The following is a 6,000-nucleotide window of genomic DNA, read 5'->3' as shown; positions in this document are numbered from 1 at the left end:
TGAGGACAGCTCCTTAGACATTACTTCCACCTGCTTGGTTTTTTGAATTTGTAAATATTTTCCCCAACGGGTGTGGTATCTGTAATACGCTCAAAATGGAGCAGGTCTTTTCGATGACACTGTTGTGGCATAGATAGGATCAGAGACTACAGATCATATCATCATTAAAAGCCGGAGCTCTGATATCAGACTTGGGATCTTGAGCAAGTTATCTGACCTCCTTAAGGTCTCAGTTACCTTGGCTGAAACCATCCTAGCACACAGTACCAGTGTTGATAAGTGCTACCCACTATTATTATTCCTGTTGTTATTAAAATGAAATCTTACCTGTGATGGGTAAAATCCCACCAGAAAGTGCTTCCTGCCTTCCTTCCCAACTTCTGGAGGAACAGTTCTAGGGAACATTTATTTGTTTGTCCCAGGGTCTGCTGGTAGATTACCTTCTGCCCAGGAACTTGGGCAAAAGGGAGCAGGTGCAGTTGACCAATGCCCTCTCTGTTAGACGTCATTAACATCCTTCAGGCTGCCATGGTCTTTGGGAAACTCATTCTGGAAGCCCACTTCTCAGTATCCTAGTGTCATGAAAAAAAAATGTCTACATCTCACCATTTACCAAGGGCTTCCTTGAACATTTTGATTTGATGTGTAAAAATCGTATGGAAACAGGCTGGGTAGATCTTTAGTCAGACTTTTCAGGGGGCACATGAAAACTGGGAGAGAGTTGACAGTACATTGAGAAAGACATGGCTAGCCAATGGTCACTCCAATCTTCTGACTTTGGCCTAAGGACACTTTGGAGATTTGTGTATGCAGAATGTGTGACTGTGTCAGTCAGTTTCTCATTACTGTTAACAAATACCTGAGATGATTAACTTATAAAGAGAAAAGGTTTATTTTGGCTGGCTCACAGTTTCGGAGGTTGCAATCCACGATCAATTAGCCCCATTGCTTTGGGATTGTGGTGCCACGTTATGGCAGGTTTGTGGTGAAGCAAAGCCATTCACCTCACATCTAGGATATGAAAGGGCAGACGAAGAAGGACACAGGGCATGCCCACAATCTCTAAGACCACCTGCTCGGTCTCACCTTTAAAAGTTCCCAATAGCACCGAGCTGGGGACAAAGCCTCTGTAGATAGAGGTGGATAGTCATTTCTTTTCTTCTTCTTTCTCTTCCTCTTCCTCCTCCTCCTCCCTCTTTTCTTTTTTGCCATTTTGCCATTCTGGGGCTCAAACTGAGGGGCATGCTAGGGAAGCTCTCTGCCCACTAAGTTACACCCTAGCCCTGGAGAGTCATTTGTAAATCAACTTGTAAATCAGAGATTACAACTCAAAGCTAAATGGGGGGGGGGGTAACAAGTGTGATTTAAGGCAACAGGTCCCATGGTTACTGAGACCCGGGAAGTCCCACCTACCTAAAGGCATTCACATCCAAAGAGTTTCAACATGCAGGCCCGTGGGCACTCTCTCACGGGAAGGGTGGGAATCAAAAACGGCACTTTTACAAAGTTCTGCACTTTTTCAAATTGTGAAACACCTGCCACACGATCCAGTCATTTCATGCTTGGGTATTCACTCAAGAGAAGTGAAATCATAAGACTTGAATGTAACCTTCCAAGAGGCATTATATATATCAGGCAAAAACTGGACATGATCCAGATGTCCCTTCACAGGTAAATACATAAACGTATGGTGGTATCTCCATATAATAAAGTCAGACTCCGAAATAAACTGTAATTACACACAATATGGATGAATCTCGAAACAATTATTTCATTCAGTGGAAGATAGTCTAGAAAATAGGAATCTATCTATAGTGACAGAAAGGAAGGGGGTTTACTAAGCCTAAGGATAGGCAGTAAGTGGGAGAACATGGGGCTAGGAAGAATAGATTCCAAAAAGGCATCAAGAAATAAACTTTGGAGGGTGTTGGATGTGTTCATTACCTTGATAGTGATGATGGCTATAGGGGTGAATGGGGGTCCCCGAGGTAACTTTAAATATGTGCAGTTTATGGTGTGGGGATTGTGTCAGAGAGCAACCGAGAGCTGAGTAGTGTACACAGCAGAACTTCAGTTCCTCATTACTCTGGAACCCAGAAGTCCAAGGTCAAGGTATCAGCAGGGTAGGTTCTTTCTAAGGCTCAGACAGAATCTGTTCTGTGCCTCCCTCTTGGCTCCTGCTGATTTTCTGGCAACCTTGGCTGTGCCTTGGTTTGCAGAAGTGTCACCATGAGCTCTGTTCTCATCTTCACATGACATTCTCCCTGCGTGACATAAAGGACACCAGTCGACTTGGATCAGGGGCCTTCCCTACTGGGACAGAATACCCTATCTTAACTAATCACATCTGCAATGGCACTGTTTCCAAATTAGTTTACGTTCTGAGGTCCAGGAGGTTAGGACTGCAACACATGAATTTGTGAGGGACATAATTAAATTCGTAACAGTGATTATTACTGAATAAAGTTATTCAGGACCCAAAGACCCAACACTACTAAATTAGCTAAAGGACTGATTCCAATTCATTCTCTCTCTCTCTCTCTCTCTCTCTCTCTCTCTCTCTCTGATGCTTAAAGTACTCAGCTCTCCCAGCCCCCAGCCCCCCACCCCTTCTTTTCTCTCATCATTTTCCATTTGTGACTTCTCTGTGGAATTTTCTTTCTTAAAATTCGTTGACACCTCATGCAGCTTTCCTGGGAGAAGATGTCATTTATACATTGAAAACACCCTGTCTTTTCCCTCATTTGCTCCAAACACCTTATGTGCTACTGTTTGGTGTTGACATCATCACAAACACAAGCAAAGACTCGGGCACTATAGGTCATTTATATGCCTTCAGTGATAAGGTCACCCTGGTAATTCAGAATATGCTCCTACTGATTCTTCATATTATTAATGGAATAATAACCAATTAAAATTTCTCTACACATACCCAGGGCAGATTGCTCTATCACATGGCAGCTCTATTTTTTTAATTTCTCGAGCGACCTCCATACCGTGTTCCATAATGGCTATCGTAAGTGACATTCCCACCAACAATGTACGAGGGTTCCCTTCCCACCACATTCTTGCCAACATTCTTTGTCTTTCCTGATGACGGCCCATCTAACAGGGGTGAGGTGATATCTCCTGGTTTTAACTTGCATTTCTCTGATAATTTGCATTTTCTCTGATAATTAGTGGTTAAGAGCATTTTTAAACACACCTGTTGGTCAACTGAATGTCTTCGTTTGGAAAACATCTATTTAGACCCTTTGCTCACTTTTTAATCAAGTTATTTTTTTTCTTACTACTGAGATATCTGAGTTTTTTTGTAGTTTGTATTAATCCCTTATCAGTGTATGGTATCTTTTAGGTGTATATTTCCCCCCCTTCCTATAATTTTCTCTTCATGCTATTGATGGTTTCCTTACCTGAGCACAAGCTTATTTATTTATTTATTTTTATTAATTTATTTCTCATTAATTTTTTAAATGTATATATGACAGCAGAATGCATTACAATTCTAATTACACATATAGAGCACAATTTTTCATATCTCTGGTTGTATACAAAATATATTCACACTATTCGTGTCTTCATACATGTACTCTGGATAATGATGTCCATCACATTCCACCATCATTAATAACCCCATGCCCTCCTTTCCCTCCCACCCCTCTGCCCTATCTAGAGTTCGTCTATTCCTCCAATGCTCCCCCTCCCTACCCCACTATGAATCAGCCTCCTTATATCAGAGAAAACATTTGGTATTTGTTTTGGGGGATTGGCTAACTTCACTTAGCATTATTTTCTCCAATTGCATCCATTTGCCTGCAAATTCCATGATTTTATTCTCTTCTATTGCTTTTATTAATATTCCATTGTGTATATATACCACATTCTTTTAATCCATTCATCCACTGAAGGACATCAGGTTGGTTCCACAGTTTAGCTGTTGTGAATTGGGCTGCTATAAATGCTGCCTTGTTTGTCTATTTTTTGCATTTGTTACCTGTGCTTTTAAGTACATGGAGAGTGATCCAGAAGACTCTTAGGAAAGTGTATGCACAAACTTTGGGAAGGTCTGAGGATCCCAGTTAAAGTTACTACAACATATGACAAAGACCTCGGTTCTGAAAATTAAGAGAACCAGGTTTTGGGTCTAGTTCTGCTATTAACCAGCAGTGGCACCTTGAATAAAGGTTAAATCCCGTCAAGTTTCTCAGATGCTCTGAAGTTCATGGAAGCATTAGCCTTCTTGATACTTCAGTTTGCTCATCAATGAAAGGGTTGAGGCAGATCATCTCTGAGACTCTTTTCAGCTCTAAAATCCTCTGGTACTTGCTGAGTTGAATTGCAATGACCTTGCTTCTAAAAGCTAGAAGATTCACCATTTATATACCACGTGTCTATCTCCAGCTTTCTTTCTCCAAACTGATGAAACTCAAATGCTGAGTCTGTTTTCCAAAAGAGAGCTTGTAAGTAATGGCAGGGTTTGGGCAAGGATACAGACTCCAGGCGCAATGCGTGAACCGATTGCAAGAGAATTGGGATTTCAACAGATGACTAGTCTGGTGGATGAGTACCTGTTATCCATGACAATGGGATATGGACAAGGTTGGACTCAGAAGAGACTGTTCAAAAAGTATGGAAGTCCCCTGTTACAAAAATAGAACAAAGTACGCAAAACGGAGACCAACTTGACAGACTAAGGTACCAGATGAAATGTAGAGGAGATTCTGGGAGCTTCAGTGTTTCTGTAAAATGTATATAAACCAGATTATCTACTCTATCTGCCAATCTTTTTTTTATAGCCTCGTAGGCCCCTAGGACTAAAGGTAAGTGTTGATATTAAATTTATTATAATAGGGGAACTGAATTCCAGTGCCGTAGTCTCTAAGCATTTTCTTATGAGGAACAATTCTGAACTTCCTTAAAGCTTTATGGTTACTGAAAGAAAAAAGGATATAAATGGAGACAAGGATAGTTCATAGTCCTCCTCTACCTGCCCAGGAGTCTCTGGGAACTTCTGGTAGGTAATGAGCTGATGGTAATTAGACTAGCAATCAACCAAGCTCAGTTTAAAGAGGAGCAGAGAACTGGGAAGTCCTGTTCGGGTGGTTGTTCATACACATTTTGTTTACTGCAATTATATCTTTTCACTTCCAGTGTGAACCTAAGCTGGTCATTTCCTTTCTCCTACCTTTGTTATGGGGACTTTGGAATACAATGACCAATGGTAGGAGAGATGGCGGTATTTCTAATACAGATTATTATATGTTACAAAATTTCTTTCTCTAGTACACATTCTCCAGCTTCTTCTGCAATTTAGTGTAGCTGTGTAACAGTTCTTGAGGGTAGAACAGAAATGATGCGAGGCATTTCTTAGCCTGACCCATAGAGTTTTACCTTGTGATCCTGTATTCCCTCTCTCTGCAAGGCAGGTACGTCTCTTTAATCCTAACAAAACCCCATGATATAAGTTCTATTACATATATAGAGAACTTAAGTATCTTCCTCAAAACCACACAGTTGTGTTGGGTGGGATTGCAAACCCAGGCAGCCCAAATCAAGAGTCCTGGATCTTACCCATTGGCCTCTCTCAATATAGGAAACAGTTTTAGGTGTAGTGCTTGGCACAGAATTAGTCCTTGATTTATGTTAGCTACTATTTTACAGTCAAAAGAAAAATCACAAGAATGTAAATAGTTGAAAGCAAACTTGATTCTAAAATTCTCTTATCAACTAAAATCTTTAGAATATTAAAACAATCTTGTATTTTTAAGTCTGTGGGCCGAAGAAAAAAATAATGAATATCAGGAAAGCTAAAGACATTAATTTGATGATCCAAATTATAGTTAATATCTATAGTTTAATAACCAAAATGGCATTTCTAATGAGTATGTTTATTATATGTAATAGCAAATAACTGCCGAAGTCCTTATTTCTCACCAACAAAAGATGAGTGGGATTATATGGCCATTAAGCATGATAGCTCCAAAGACTTTCTAGTGATAT

Source organism: Ictidomys tridecemlineatus, chromosome 16 (assembly GCF_052094955.1).
Source record: "Ictidomys tridecemlineatus isolate mIctTri1 chromosome 16, mIctTri1.hap1, whole genome shotgun sequence".
Taxonomy (NCBI): Eukaryota; Metazoa; Chordata; class Mammalia; order Rodentia; family Sciuridae; genus Ictidomys; species Ictidomys tridecemlineatus.
Note: the sequence above shows the minus strand (reverse complement) of the source record.